This window comes from Cricetulus griseus, chromosome 4 (genome assembly GCF_003668045.3).
Source record: "Cricetulus griseus strain 17A/GY chromosome 4, alternate assembly CriGri-PICRH-1.0, whole genome shotgun sequence".
Lineage (NCBI taxonomy): Eukaryota > Metazoa > Chordata > Mammalia > Rodentia > Cricetidae > Cricetulus > Cricetulus griseus.
The window spans coordinates 82,035,453-82,052,093 of record NC_048597.1 but is presented as its reverse complement, the minus strand read 5'-3'; the positions used below and the strand labels follow the sequence as shown (position 1 = coordinate 82,052,093).

At 42.7% G+C, this 16,641-nt stretch overlaps 1 pseudogene; it reads left to right on the top strand.

Annotated features, from left to right (window-relative positions):
- The window catches only part of LOC100765971, a 36,586-nt pseudogene that overhangs the window by 5,493 nt on the left and 14,452 nt on the right, over positions 1–16,641 (top strand).

Below are 16,641 nucleotides of genomic sequence, written 5' to 3'. Positions count from 1 at the left end.
TAATGGTAACATGTAGTTTCATATTTTAGATTTACATCTATTATCTATTTGTAATTTTTTGCTTTGAGATATGAAGGTCAGGTAAAGATTCCTCTTGTATCATGCATATTCAATTGTTCCAATACCATTTTGGGAGAAACTGTTCCCTCCAAAACTTAGCAGTCATATTACGTGTGTGGGACTCTTCCTCACTGATTTTCTTCAATCAATTGATCATGGTGTTTTTACCTCTTTGGAGACCATTCCCTCTTTTTTTTCTTTCTTTTTTTTTTTTTGGATTTTTTGAGACAGGGTTTCTCTGTGGCTTTGGAGGCTGTCCTGGAGCTAGCTCTTGTAGACCAGGCTGGTCTTGAACTCACAGAGATCCGCCTGCCTCTGCCTCCCGAGTGCTGGGATTAAAGGTGTGCACCACCAACGCCAGGCGACCATTCCCTCTGGATGAGTGACTTTATGTGGATTAAGTCCTCCTACTTTTTTTCCAGTTTTTTGGTTGGTTCTTGGACTTTTGCTTTTCTATCCAAAATATGAATATTCTTGTCTGAATTTAACTCTCAGTGTAATTTTGATAAAAATTGAAATAAATATAGGAGAAATATTTTTACTGTGTTGTATCTTCTAATCCACAGCTACCATGTGCCTCTCTGTAATTAGTTTGCCTTTGCTTGTCACATAGACAACTTCAGGTTAAAGACCTGGCATATATTTTGTTACATTTATGCTTTATGTATTTAATTTCTAGTTATTGCTATGACATCATTTTCTCAACATTTCTCCACTTATCACTTCAATTATGTACAAATGCAGTTGAATTCTATGTTGTCACTGTGTCCTATGACTTTTCCAAACCAACTTCTTCATTCCATCCATTTATTCTGTGTGCCATTTGGTGTGTTCTGCATGGACAATGGTGGTTCCTGAAAATCAGCACGCTTCTACTCAAAGCTTTGCAATCTGTATGTCTTCAATTGGATTCTCTTACCTTATTGTACTAGCTGTCACTCCTAGGATAGCACTGAATAGCAGTGGTGAGAGGGGACATCTGAATTGCAGCAGATTGGAGGCTCAGACATTCAGACTTTCCCCATCAAGTATGAAACTGGCTGAGGCTTTTGTATAAATTTTCTTCATGGAGTATAATAAGTTTGGGTCCTTTCTTTCCTTCTGAGCTTTCATCATAGAGGAGTTTTAAAAGAGTTCATCTTGGAATAAAATACAGTTTTGGAAGAGAGAAGAAATTCATAGCTAAGAAATAGAATTATATTTCTTTTTTTCTTAGGTCCCTGTACATAAAATTAAAATGATTTCCCTGTGGGGCCTGGAAAGATGTCTCAGCAGTTAATCAAACACATATTGGCTGGTTCACAAGCATCTGTAACTCCAGTCTCCTGCAACCTGATACTTTTTTTCTAGCCTTGATAGGCACTGCACACACATAGTACATGGCTATACATGTAGGCAGAACACCCATAAACATAAAAATAATTTTTAAAAAGCAAAAATAAAAGGATTTCCATGTTATAATAATTCATAAAAATAATAGATAAATCCTTAATCTTTTTATTATTGGTGGAGGGTTTTTTTTGTTATTTTTGTTGTTGTTTGGTTTTGGTTTTCTGAGACGGGGTTTCTCTGTGTAACAGTCATGTCTGTCCTGGAATTCACTTTGTAGACCAGGCTGGCCCTGAACTCACCTGCCTGTCTCCCTCCGAAGTCCCGGGATTAAAGTGCACTACTGCTGCTGGCTTATTGTTTGTTAATGGTGTGTCTGTGGGGGTATATATGCATGCATGTATAGATACTTTGGAAGTCACAGGTGCCAGAACTCCTGCAGCCACAAGTGGCTTTGAGCTGACAACCCGGGTACTTGGAACCACACTCGTGTCCTCTGCAGAAGTACCAAGCACTCTTAAGTGCTGAGCCATCTCTCCATCATAAATTCATTTTTTCTTGTTTATTTGTTTTGAGACAGGGTCTTTCTCTATTGGCCTGACTGTCCTGAAGCTCACTATGTAGAGCAGACTGTCCTTGAACTCACAAAGATGTAGTAGCATCTGCCTACCCAGTGCTGGGACTAAAGGTGTACGCCACCATGCCTGACATCATGTCCAATTCTTAATCTTGTCTAATAGCCATAATTACAAAATCCAGCTCAGCCTCTATTCTCTTCAATTGTTTATGCCATTGATAAATATAATGCAGAACTAGCCTAAGATAACAGTATCACAATTTTTTTCTTATTTCATGTGTATGGGTGTTTTGACTGCATGTACATAATATATACACCACATGCATGCCAGAAGGTCAGGAGTGGGTGACAGATAGCATGTCATTACAGATGGCTGGGAACTGCCATGTGGGTGCTGGGAACCAATACAGGTTCTCTGCAAGAGCAACAAGAGCTCTCTCTTAACCTCTGCAAAAAGAACAAGTGCTCTTAGCCTCTGAGCCATCTCTCTAGCCCTTGATCCTAAGGCCACTTGAATCCATTCCTACTCTGCACAGTCTTGAAGAATGCTGTAGGGCTTTTCTTTTCTATTCTCATATAAGAAATGTTGAAGCCCAGCTTTAGCAGGGTTCAGGTCCCAAAGAGGAAGTGTGGTGTGGAGTCAGCAGGGGACTGAATACACTTTTGAGGGTTCAGCAGCTCTCTCTCTCTCTCTCTCTCTCTCTCTCTCTCTCTCTCTCTCTCTCTCTCTCTCCCAGACACTATTTGTATAGCATATTAACTAAATAAGTCATTTGACAAGCATCACAGCCCCGGATCTCATTTTCATTTTCATTTCCCCATTAAATGTCTAAGGAGAAAACAGTCTTACCTGAAACAACATCTTTGGACAGCATCAGTCGAATCAGGACATCACAAGTTTTTCAAGTTCTGCAAAGCATAGGACCTTTTGTTTTTACAATCTGTGTCTAGGCTGACTGCTCATGCAGTTACAATGTGTTAGACAGTTTGAAATTATTTTTCCCTTAACCAAGTTACATGCATAATCATTTGGTGTTTTTTCAAAATGCAGGCTTTAAAATTTTCTCATAATAAGCATTTTTGTTCTCTAGTTTTATAGTAGGGGCATGTTGTTTTCAGCAAGGAAGATTCTGGTATCTCATTTTTTCTTATACCCACACTATAAGCTCCAGTATAGGGCAATGGATATACTTGTAAGATCTTGTATGCAGAGCCGAGCCAGAAATTTCTCAGAATCTACCCTATTGGTACCATGGTCTTTGGGGCATAAGGCAGAGTTCCTCTGTGACTCCTGCTGATGCTGGATCCTAATAGCTTCCTTGGGGGAGGGGGTGAGAAGGTGCATGGGCAACAACACAGACATCTGGAGTCAGTTGAAAGGAAAAACAGGAGACTCATTTATTTAGCAATGGGGGGAACCTTATATACCTACCCAGCACCCAGGCATTCCAATCTGTTGACATTGTGTAGCCGCATCTCACTGGATAGGCATGATCAAGACCTCAGACAGCATCTGTTGCTAGGTCTCAGGCAGTATCATTTGGTCTCCCTTTATTGGCTAGGCACAATCAGGACCTTTGACAGCACCAGGCAGACTCCAGGTTGGCTCATCTCTGGGCCTCCTAGGCCTTATCTTCCTACATGCTGCTTGCCTTATCTTCCTACATGCTGCCTTCAGCGTTTTTTTTTTTTCTCTGGAACATGCATATATTTCTCCAGGGGCTGCATAAGCAGAAAACTCCCTGTTATGTAAACAAGTGCTTCTGAAAGTAAAAGCAGAAACCAGTGCTCTGAGGACCACTGTGCCCTCTGCCTCAGCACTTGAGCTGCCCCTTGCGTCACGGCCTGTGCAAAGAACAGTTTTTCCCTGTGCAAGAGGGGTTTCCATTTAAGAAGAGACTTTGAAATAAAGACTTGGAGTCACTCCCTGTGTATAGCTGACACCCGTGTTTATATAGGTTGTGCAGTGTTTTCAATGAAATGTATTGAGTATAAACAAGGGCCTGTCCCTTAAGCTCAGTAGATACTTGTTAAACAAGTGATGTTTGTTTGATATATTTTCTGTGGCTATGGACATATATACATATGTGCATATATATGTATGTATAATTTCTGCAAGGTAAATTGTCTTTCAATTTGAACTCTAGACTTGTGGTCCAGTTGGACCTATGAAAAAGGCCATCACCATATCTGAGGATGAAGAATGGAAGAGACTGCAAACCCTGCTGTCTCCAACATTCACCAGTGGAAAACTCAAGGAGGTGATGATGGAGAGGGCATTTACTTATGGGATGAATCTGGGACAGGTGGACAGTGAGCCCACAGTCCCTTTTCTAGGGTTGGTCCTCTGATTTACAATTCATATAAGATGATCTTTTATCTTCACGCCCAGGGGATACATTATAAAATCTACTGTAACATCCCACCCTTGCTTCCTGGATGGGGATGAGCTGTCTTTCTGGGACCTGAGTCTCCACACTTAGCTACAGATGCTGTGCTTTGTCTTTAGATACTCCCCATCATCACACAGTATACGCTGGTGAAAAACTTGAGAAGAAGAGAAAGGAAAGCCTGTCACCATGAAAGAGTAAGTGTTGGTGCAGCTGATGGGACTGTAAGCACCTTAGTGAACGCTCAACTCTAGGAAAAGGCCATCTGCAAACCAACCACAGGTAAAGGCTCCATGTGTGAGTGTGATAGGAGCCTTGACCCCACTGATGATCCAGCAGGTGGTTCTGACTCTGGGGCTCCCTGCCTGGGTAGCTCAAAAACATGAGCTGCCTCAGATGCAGATGCTGATTCCCATGTCTCTCTCTCCTCAGCATCCTTGGAGCTTATAGCATGAATGTGATCACTGGTACACCATTTGGAGTGAATGTTGATTCCCTCAACAACCCACAGGATCCCTTTGTGCAGAAAGCCAAGGAGATCTTAACATGTGTGGATTTTCTTGACCCATTTCTTCTCTCTGTATGTAAGTAGCTACTTCCTCTCTTATTTTGTCTTCCTCTCTCATATTTTTCAATCATATAATATCTTTCCTATTACTGAGATGCAATTCATATATAAAAATAATATACCTGCTTATAACATGTAATTTAATTCTCAAAAATCATTTTTGTTTAAATTAGAAGCAAGCCTGCTTCACGTGTCAATACCAGCTCCCTCTCCTTCCCCTCTTCCCCCGCACCCCCCAATCCCCTACTCCATCTATCCTCTGCTACCCAGGGAGGGTGAGGCCTTCCACTAAAGTCTGTCATATCATCTGGGGCAGGGCCTAGGCCTCTCCCCCATGTGTCCAGGCTGAGAGAACATCACTCCACGTGGATTGGGCTCCCAAAGTCCATTGATACACCAGGGATAAATACTGGTCTACTACCAGAGGTCCCATATATTGCTGAGGCCTCCTCACTGACACACACGTTCAGGGGGTTCTGGATCAGTCCCCTGCTGGCCTCCCAGCCACTAGTCTCAGGTCCATGAGCTCCCCCTTGTTGAGGTCAGCTGTTTCTGTGTGTTTCACCAGCTTGGTCTTGACCCCTTTGCTCTTCATTCCTCCCTCTTTGTGACTGGATTCCAGGAGTTCAGTTCAGTGTTTAGCTGTGGGTGTCTGCCTCTGCTTCCATCAGCTACTGGATGAAGGCTCTAGAGTGGCATATAAGGTGTTTGTGTGTGTGTGTGTGTGTGTGTGTGTGTGTGTGTGTGTGTGTGTGTGTACATGTGAGTGCTGTGCCTCTAGAGTCCAGTAGAGGGAGTTGGATCCCTGAGAGTTGGAGTTGCAGTTATGAACCATTCAACACCAAGTAATGGGCACTGTCCTTGGGTCTCCTGTAAGCAGCAAATACTCTCAACCACTTAACCATTTCTGCAGTCCATATCTTAAGTGATTTACTTTTTGATGTATTATACGGATAACTATTTGTCAACATCACTTTGATACCTTCCTTTGAGTTGAATGGAAATACAAGTGAGTCCAGGAACTTAGCTGAAATTGTATTTGATTTCTGATAAGTGAATAAGAATTTTGTGCAGATTTTCATTACACTTTCTCTTCTTTTCTCTGTAGTTATATTTCCATTCCTTACTCCAATATATGAGATACTACACATCTCTATGTTTCCAAACTGGCTAATGGACTTTTTCTATGAATTTGTAAAAATGATGAAGCAAAATCACCTTGAAACAAATCAGAAGGTAAAATGTGGTGTTATTCTCAGAATCCTCACAGTGTGATTATATATCAGACTGTAACCACTTTTTCTAAATGTTCATCATTAACATTTCACTTTCTGCTTCCAGACACAAGTGGATTTTCTTCACCTAATGATGAACTCCAAAGGCAAAGAATCCCAGAAAGGTAACCCAGGGCTCTTCACTGTGTGTGGATCAAGAAGCCCAGAGAGAAGAGGGTGTCAGGACATGTGCATGGATGCGGGTCCAGGATGGAAGTTTCTGCCAAATTTCAGAAAGACACACACACATGGACGATACCTATGGTGTCCATGGGAGCTTTCTAGAAGTGCCCTGGTGTATATGAACCAGAGCCTTTAGGGCAGACAGAGAAAAGCATCTCATGCCCGGAAGTCCCTAGTGGTGCTGGGGCATCTATCAGAGCAGAGTCAGGTTCTCAGCCCCTTCCTATCCCACTGATTCTGGATGTCTGCCTGGGAATATGACTCTGGGCCCAGATCAGGAAGCGCACTGTCCAGCAGTGGGGACTGCCATGGGATTGAGGTTGGAATTGTATGACAAAACTATTTTCACTATTATAGCTATAGAATGACTTTAAAATTCTCATGTGTATTCCATATTTCTAGTGATTATCCAGCATAAGACTTTTCAAGTCTTACTTGCTTTTAAAAATATCACTCAAAAATATATTTGTTTCTATCAGTGTGATCTTTTGCATGCCCTGTTACTTTCTTCTTTTGATTAGTTATTTTGCATTTCAAGTCACCATGTCCACTCGGGGGCTTCCTGAGGCCTTTGCATGATCTGTTCTTTAATTTCAATGACTAAAAGAGACTTGACTTTACAGTGTTTTCTGATCAAAGCAGAGGTTGGGGAAAGCACACAGATTTCCTGCATATACTCTTCCACCACAGTGAAGCATCTGCAGGACACACTCTCAACTATTTCTCAACTATTTTTGCTTTTTTTGAAAACCAAAATCCTTTAACTTTCTTTTTCTTGAAGGAAAATCATCTGACATTTACTAATAGGTGAAGTATTTGTCCTACATACTCATGCTGCCTCTGTGACAAAACCCCTTCAGGAGAGGATTATTCTGACCCACAGTTAGCTGTCTGTCTTGGCATTGAAGTCCTGGGGACAGTAGAGAGAGACCGATGGTCACATGGCGTTAGTAGTCAGCTGAACACTGGTGCTTACCTCACAGTTGTCTTTTTACTCAGTTAGGACCCAGGCCATGAAATGTCCCACCCACAGTTAAGATGGGTCTTCCCACATCCGTGAAGATAATCCCTCAAGGGGATGCCCAGTCTTGTCTCCTAGGCAATCCTAATCCTGTCAATATTAACCACAGTATTGCTTTTATGCTTATAAGTCTGTAGAGGACAATGTGTGGTGGCTAGAACTACACATTTGTGCTGGTGAGTCTGTTATAACAGGGCAGTGGGCCACATGTGGGCATCAGAGTGGAACTCAGTCCCAGTGACTTTGGACTGCCTTTCTCTGTTCTTCCCAAGACAGCTGGGGGCACAGAATTTCTTCTCAACTCTGATGTTCTGCTTTCATCTTCCTTATCTACACTGTTATTTTCCTTTTAGCTCTGTCTGACATGGAGATCACAGCCTAGTAGGTAATTTTCATTCTTGCTGGTATGAAGCCACAAGCACCTCCATTGCCTTCATTGTGTATACCCTGGCCACCCACCCTGATGTGCAGAAGAAACTCCAGGATGAGATTGACAGAGCTCTGCCCAGTAAGGTGAGTTGATGGTACCCAGAGAGGGAGGGCAGAGGTAAAAGATTAACAAGAACTAGTCTCATCACTGGCAATGAGAACATTGACAAGGAGCCACACAATGGTTCTTCCACCCAGCAAGAGTCTAAGAGAAACAAAGGGAGGGACATAGGCAATGAATGTGACCTGTAAAAATACACAATCTTTAATACAGTGCTGGCTCTGGTGTATCTGTTATCTTTTATAACAATAATACCAAGTAAGAGACACCAGAAAACCTGTGTGGCACTTGAGAATAGGCACCAGTTCTCTAGGTGTCTGGACAGTTATCTCTGTTGATGTCCTCAGGGTGCTGTCCCGAATACCTGTGGTACTAGGCTGGCCTTCACTGGTCTCAGCAGGCTGACCCTACACTACTCTAAATGGCTCTACTGTCCAGTTCAATGGCATGGCGTTTATGTGTGTGGGTGTTCGAGTCAACTAGGAGAGTCTTTTCTTTCCTGTGGTTTTGACAGTGTATCAGACGACTTCCTGTCTGAAGCCCTGAGTGCAGTTAGCATTCCTTTCATGATTTCTTGGAGTGTCAGTGCCCTCTGCTGACCATAGATTGCATTACAGTCAGTGTGCTGGACAGGTTCTCTCAGGGAGGCTGCATGTCAAACCCTCTGAAGTCGCTTCTGTTTCAGCTTCAGCTGTCTGGGAATGAACCTAGCTATGCACAAGTGGAGTGCCTGCTTTTGTGCTTTCAAGGCCTCCTGAGTATTGGTCACCTGCTGGAGGGATGCAGCTGTGGGTTTGTCAACAACAGCACTAGGGCTTTATCCTAGGGGCTGTAGAGCAGAGACGACCCATCTGCTGAGTTTGGGTTCAGGGCTGTCACACTCTGTGTTTATTCTCAGTTTAGGAGGCCTGGTCAGGACAATCGATGCTGGAACACCTTTCTCTGTGCACTTTATTTCCCCAACCTCTGCCACATGGACTTTAAGTTCCTAATCATCTAACCCTCCCTCTTTATACAACTGTCACTCAGGGTAGTCTCTTGCCCTCCTGTTATGGCACATCAAGTCCAGCCTCCCTGCCTTGTGATTGGTCCCTAGCCGCTGCCTCTCTGAGCAGTTCACTTTCCAGTGAAAAGTTCTCTATATAGATGTCAACTGGCTTCTACCTTCTGAGTCATCCAAAGGGACAGTGGTGTTTCTCTCCATAGTTTCAGGAATCAGCCCCCGTCTCACCATACTCCTCTTTGGTTTTGAAGTTAGTGGAGGCTGTGGGCATGTCCTGGAGGTAGGACTCCCTGCTTATCAGAGCCTCTTGGATTTTTTGGAGAGTCTTTGCCATCCATCCCCTTCCCCCAAAACTGGGGAACAGGGCAGCCAGAGCCATCTTCTGCTTGGTTTCTTTTCTATGAAACATCCATGTTTTTCCACCATGCTTTTTTGATGTCCTACTACTTACTTTGTGTTTCTGAAGCTCTTCCTCTCTCCTTGACATATACTGTGTTTTGCTTCCTGTTTGCCTGTTGCTGACTCTTCTTCACACACAGAGGCAGTTTCTACTGTGCCACCTTTCCAGAAGTCTCCATTGTAACTTTCATTCTAACTTAGTACTCCTGCCACTCCATAAAGGAGTTAGGAAGCAGGAATTGCCTAGTATGTTGGAGACCTGGAGACTCAGCTCAATCATACAATGCTTTCTGTATGAGGACCTGGGTTTGGTTCCCAGACCCCACGTGGGGGAAAAGTTATAATTGGGAGCACTGAGGAGGCAGAGACAGTATGAGTCTGTATTCTTGTGGTGCTCACTAGTCAGCCAACCCAACCTACTTTTAGAGTTTCAGGCTAGTGAAAGCCTGTTTCAAAATTATACAAAAAGTAGACTTCCTGAGGAATGACACCCAGGTTGTCCTCTGGCTTCCATGTAATGATCAATGCACAAGCAAGTGTGCACATTCCATGAACATGCACACACATACATATGCAAAACCAGAAAAATCTGAAAAGCCTGATGTGGACCAAGAGTGGGGCGTTTGTTCCTTGCAATGATATTATTTCCTTGGTGTAGACTGATTGTCTATGGAGACGAGACAGTGACTCCAATGTAATTATCTGAGTGTAACTGTCATAATATATGCCATGTAGGCTCACACGAAAAAGGAATCAGAGCATGGCAATGATGAGGATGAGGGGATCTGTAGGGGATTGCCTGATGGGCCTGGGAACCTGAACTTGTTAGTTTTCCACCATCCCTGCTGACTGGTATATAAGCCCCCACTCTTGTTGGAATAAAGGGCAATCTCCCTGCAAGAAAGACCTGCTGTCTTGTCTTTATTTAAATCCTCAAGCCCCTCTCCCTATACTGTGGAAGTGTTGTAGTGCAGGCGCTACAGGTTCTGGAAGGAAAACTCCAACCCAACGAACATATCTATACTCACAAAAACACAGGCAATAGATAATCTAATTTTACCAAATCCAAAAAGAAGCAGGAAGGCGAAATCCACACACAATGACACCACCACCAACAAATCCAAAACAAACAAGAACCAACAAACAATGGACATTAATATCCCTAAATGTCAGTGGTCTTAACTTACCCATAAAAAGATATAGGCTAACAGAATGGATACGAAGACAGAATCCATCCTTCTGCTGTTTACAAGAAACACACCTCAACTTCAAAGACAGGCGATACCTCAGAGTAAAAGGATGGGAAAAGATTTTCCAATCAAATGGGCTCAAGAAACAAGCTGGTGTAGCAATCCTAATATCTAACAAATTAGACTTTAAACTGAAAGCAATCAAAAGAGATGAAGAATGGCATTTCATACTCATCACAGGAAAAGCCCATCAAGATGAAGTCTCAATCCTGAACATCTATGCCCCTAATATGAAAGCACTCACATTTGTAAAAGAAACATTACTAAAGCTCAAACCACACATAAAACCACACACACTTATAGTAGGAGACTTCAATACCCCCCTTACACCACTAGACAGGACCAACAGACAGAAACTTAACAAAGAAACAAAGGATCTGAAAGAAGTTATGACCCAACTGGGGTTAGCGGATATCTATAGAGCATTCCATCCAAACTCAAATGAATATACCTTCTTCTCAGCACCACATGGCACCTTCTCTAAAATTGACCACATAGTAGGCAGCAATGCAAACCTCCATAGTTACAAACGAATTGAAATAACCCCCTGCATCTTATCAGACCACCATGCATTAAAGCTAGAATTCAACAGCAATACGAATGGCAGAAAAACCTACATACTCTTGGAAAATGAATAACACCCAATTGCACCATTCCTGGGTTGAGGAAGAAATAAAAAAAGAAATTAAAGACTTCCTAGAATTTAATGAGAATGTAGACACAACATACCCAAACTTATGGGACACTCTGAAAGCAGTGCTAAGAGGAAAGTTCATAGCACTAAGTGCCCACATGAAGAAACTGGAGAAAAGTCACATTAGAGAATTGACAGAACAACTGAAAGCATTAGAGCAAAAAGAAGCAAACTCACTAAGGAGGAGTAGACGCCAGGAAATAATCAACCAGAGAGCTGAAATCAATAAAGTAGAAACTAGGAAAACATTACATAGAATCAATGAAACAAAGAGTTGGTTCTTTGAGAAGATGAATAAGATAGACAAACCTCTAGCCAAACTAACCAAAAGGCAGAGAGAGAGAGAGAGAGCATGCTAATTAACAACATCAGAAATGAAAAGGGGGATATAACAACGGACACTGAGGAAATCCAGAGAATCTTCAGGTCATACTTTAAAAACCTGTACTCCACAAAATTAAAAAATCTAAAGGAAATGGACAGTTTTCTGGATAAATATGACTTACCAAAATTAAACCAAGATCAGATAAACAGTTTAAATTGACCCATAACCCTAATGAAATAGAAGCAGTCATCAAAAGCCTCCCAACCAAAAGAAAGCCCAGGGCCAGATGGCTTCACTGCAGAATTCTACCAGAAATTCAAACAAGAGCTGATACCAGCACTCCTCAAAATGTTCCGCACAATAGAAGCAGGTGGGATATTGCCAAACTATTTCTACGAGGCTACAATCACTTTGATACCCAAGCCACACAAAGATATGACTAAGAAAGAGAACTACAGACAGATATCCCTCATGAACATTGATGCTAAAATACTCAATAAAATATTGGCCAACCGAATCCAAGAACATATCAGAAAATCATCCACCACGATCAAGTAGGCTTCATCCCAGGGATGCAAGGATGGTTCAACATACGAAAATCCATCAATGTAATCCACCATATAAACAAACTGAAAAAGAAAAACCACATGATCATCTCACTAGATGCTGAAAAAGCCTTTCACAAAATCCAACATTCTTCATGATAAAGATCTTGGAGAGAACAGGAATAACAGGAACATATCTAAACACGAGAAATACAATATACACCAAACCAATAGCCAACATCAAAGTAAATGGAGAGAAACTCAAAGCGTTTCCTCTAAAATCAGGAACAAGACAAGGCTGTCCACTCTCTCCATACCTCTTCAATATTGTACTTGAAGTTCTAGCTAGAGCAATAAGACAAGAAAAGGGGATCAAAGGGATACAAATTGGAAAGGAAGAAGTCAAACTTTCACTATTTGCAGATGACATGATAGTCTACATTAGTGACCCAAAAAACTCTACCAGGGAACTCCTACAGCTGATAAACACCTTCAGCAAGGTAGCAGGATACAAAATTAACTAAAAAATAAATCGGTAGCTCTACTGAATACAGATGATAAACGCAATGAGAAAGAAATCATGGAAATATCACCTTCCACAATATCCACAAGCAACATAAAATATCTGGGGGTAACGCTAACCAAAAAAGTGAAAGACCTGTACAATAAGAACTTTGAGACTTTAAAGAAAGAAATTAAAGAAGATACCAGAAAATGGAAAGATCTCCCATGCTCTTGGATAGGTAGAATTAACATAGTAAAAATGGCAATCCTACCAAAAGTAATCTACAGATTCAACACAATCCTCATCAAAATTCCAACACAGTTTTTCTACAGACATTGAAAGAACAATACTCAACTTTATATGGAAAAATAAAAAACCCAGGATAGCCAAATCAACTCTATACAATAAAGGATCTTCTGGAGGCATCACCATCCCCGACTTCAAGCTCTACTATAAAGCTGTTCTGAAAACAGCTTGGTATTGGCACAAAAATAGACAGATAGACTAATGGAATCGAATTGAAAACCCTGATATTGACCCACGCACCTACAAATACCTTATTTTTTGACAAATGTGCTAAATCTATACATTGGAAAAAAGATAGCATCTTCAACAAATGGTGCTGGTACAATTGAATTCGGACATGCAGAAAATTGCAGATAGATCCATACATGTCACCATGCACAAAACGTAAGTGCAAATGGATAAAAGATCTCAGCATAAATCCAGCCACACTGAATCTTCTAGAAGAGAAAGTGGGAATTACCCTTGAACAAATTGGCACAGGAGACCGCTTCCTGAACATTATGTCAGTAGCACAGACACTGAGGTCTGCAATTAATAAATGGTACCTCCTGAAACTGAGAAGCTTCTGTAAGGCAAAGGACAGTCAGTAAGACAAAACGACTGCCCACAGAATGGGAAAAGATCTTCACCGACCCCACATATTACAGAGGGCTGATTTCCAAAATATACAAGGAGCTCAAGAAGCTAGCCACCAAAACACCAAACAATGAAATTAAAAAGTGGGGTGCAGAACTAAACAGAGAATTTTCAACAGAGGAATCTGAAATGGCTGAAAGACACTTAAGAAAGTGCTCAAAATCCTTGGCCATCAGAGAAATGCAACTCAAAACAACTCTGAGATACCACCTCACACCTGTCAGAATGGCTAAAATCAAAAATACCAATGACAATCTATGCTGGAGAGGATGTGGAGAAGAAGGAACACTCCTCCATTGCTGGTGGGATTGAGAACTTGTAAGACCACTCTGGAAATCAGTATGGTGGTTGCTCAGAAAAATGGGAATCAATCTACCTCAAGATCCAGCCATTCCTCTCTTGGGTATTTCCCAAAATAGTGTGTGTTCATACAACAAGGACATATGTTCAACCATGTTCATAGCAGCATTGTTTGTAATAGCCAGAACCTGGAAGCAACCTAGATGCCCCTCAACTGAAGAATGGATAAAGAAAATGTGGTACATTTATACAATGGAGTACTACTCAGCACATAAAAAGCAATGGAATCTTGAAATTCGCAGGCAAATGGATGGAACTAGAAGAAACCATCCTAAGTGAGGTAACCAAGTCACAAAAGACAAACATGGTATACACTCACTCATATATGAATTTTAGACATAGAGCAAAGATTTAGCAGCCTATAATCCTCTTCACCAAAGAAACTAGGAAACAGAAGGACTCTAAGGGATAAATAGACCCCAGGAATGGGAAGTGACATGAACTCCTGAGTTAATTGGGAGCATGAGGGTAGGGGAGAGGGTGATGCCACAATAAGAGCAAGAGAAGAGGAGTAGAGGAGAGGAAATGGAGGAGCAGAGATATTGAGTAGGGGGAAGAATAGAGGAGAGAGAGCAGGATGAGCGATACCATAATAGAAGGAACCACTATAGGTCCGAGAAGAGATCTGGAACCAGGGAGATCTCCAGAGACCTACAAGGATGACACAATCTGACAATCCAGGCAATGGAGGAGAGGATAACCTAAAAGCCCTTCCCCTAAAATGAGATTGATGACTTCTCTTTATGCCATCCTAGAGCCCTCATCCAGTGGCTGATGGAAGCAGAGACAGACATCCACAGAAATACACTGAGCTGAAATCTGGAATTTAGTTGAACAGAGGGAGGAATGAAGATCGAAGGGGTTTGTACCAGGTTGGAGAAACCCACAGAAACAGTTGGCCTGAACAAGGGAGAGCACATCGACCCCAGATGCTGTCGGGGAGGCCAGTAAAAGACTGATCCAGCCCCCTGAACATGGATGCCAATAAGGAGGCCTCTGCACTCCAGGGAGCCTTTGGAAGTGGATTAGCATTTTTCCCTGGTGTAAGAAGGGACTTTGAGAGCCCATCCCATGTGAAGGGATACACTCTGGCCCTGGACACATGGGGAAGGGCCCAGGCCCAGCACAGGAAGATTTGGTGGACTTTGCAGAGCCCCGTTGAGGGCCCTACCCTGCCTGGGGAGTGGTGGGTGGATGGGGTGGGGGGTAGGTTGGGGTGGGGGAGGAGGGATGGGGTAAGGGGAGGGAGAAGGGACTTACATGTGTGTAGGGAGCTGCAGAAAACCGCACCCAAAAGATGGCGCCGGTTTCCGCCCTCCGCCAGCCCGACGGCGAGCGCTCTCTGTGGTAAACAACTCCAAATTAGGCAAAGGTCATGTATCCTCTTAATTCTGCTTGGAGACAACCTATCCTGGCGCGCCACGTAGGGTTAGGTGATTGGTAGATGTAGACTATATCAGGCCCCGTCTCCCTCGGCCCGGGGCCGCCGCCTCCATTATACATTGTACAAAGCAAAGAGGTTCCCGATTAAACTGTGTTTGAAGAAGATTCCTCGGTGTGGCGTCTTTCTTGCTGGTCAAGGGTGGACGCCGCAAGTGGTGGCCCGTATGGGGAATCAGAACTTCTCACAGTCGGGGGTAAGTTCCCAAGGTAAGTGGAACTGTAAAGTCCGCGGTGAATGCGGAGATAGGTCTCCGGTAAAGGAGCAACAAAGCCCTCGGGAAAGAGGCGGTAAAGTCTCCGGAAAGGAGCAACACTGTTCGCGACAAAAGCGAACCGAAAGTAAAAAACCTCGCTTCTGCTTTAATTTGCAGAGTGAGAGTAAGTTAATGGACCCCGCTATCATAGTGGTGATTTGGCTGCCTTTTAACATCGCAGTGTGGGCTTTTGTTTTCTGGTGGTGTTATCCGACTTGCAGTGAGAAAACAAAGGAGAAACAGAAAAGGGATAAGAAGCAAGTTTATCCTTCTCTAGGAAGGTTGAGAAAGGAGTTAAAAGAACCAGGAGAGGATTCAGAATCAGAGCAGGATATATGTGAGGATGAGGACATCATGGAGGAAGAGGAGGAAGAGATTATTGAGCTCATGGAAAAACATTCATTAAAAGTATCAGAAAAACAGTGTCCTAAAATGGCGACTGTAAAGCAAGGGCACCGCCCTACCGCTCCTCCCTCCTACTGCTCGAAAGAGGAAGTAGGAGGTCCTGGTTGCTCCACCTTCTGTCCGGAAGTGTGGCGTACGGTTCGCACTGAGCTTCAGGTTACTCAACCACTGGCTTATCCAATTTTTACAGACGGTAACCAACAGAGATATCATGAACCAATTGACTTTAAAATAGTCAAAGCTCTGGCAGAATCGGTACGCACCTATGGGGTGACGGCAGCTTTTACAATTGCTCAGGTAGAAGCGCTCGGTCGCTACTGTATGACACCCAGTGATTGGACAAATTTGGTAAAAGCTTGCTTATCACCAGGACAATATTTAGATTGGAGAGCTTTTCAAATTGAGTTTGCCAATGATCAAGGTGCGATTAATCGCGCAGCTGGTGATCAATATTGGGATGTGGACATGCTTCTTGGTCAAGGACGTTTTGCACAGCAACAAACAGGATATCCTCCTCAAGTGTATGATCAGATTAATCAAATAGCCATTAGGGCTTGGAGGTCTCTGCCTAACAAAGGTGAGGTCTGTGGAAATCTTACAAAGATATTACAAGGTCCTATGGAA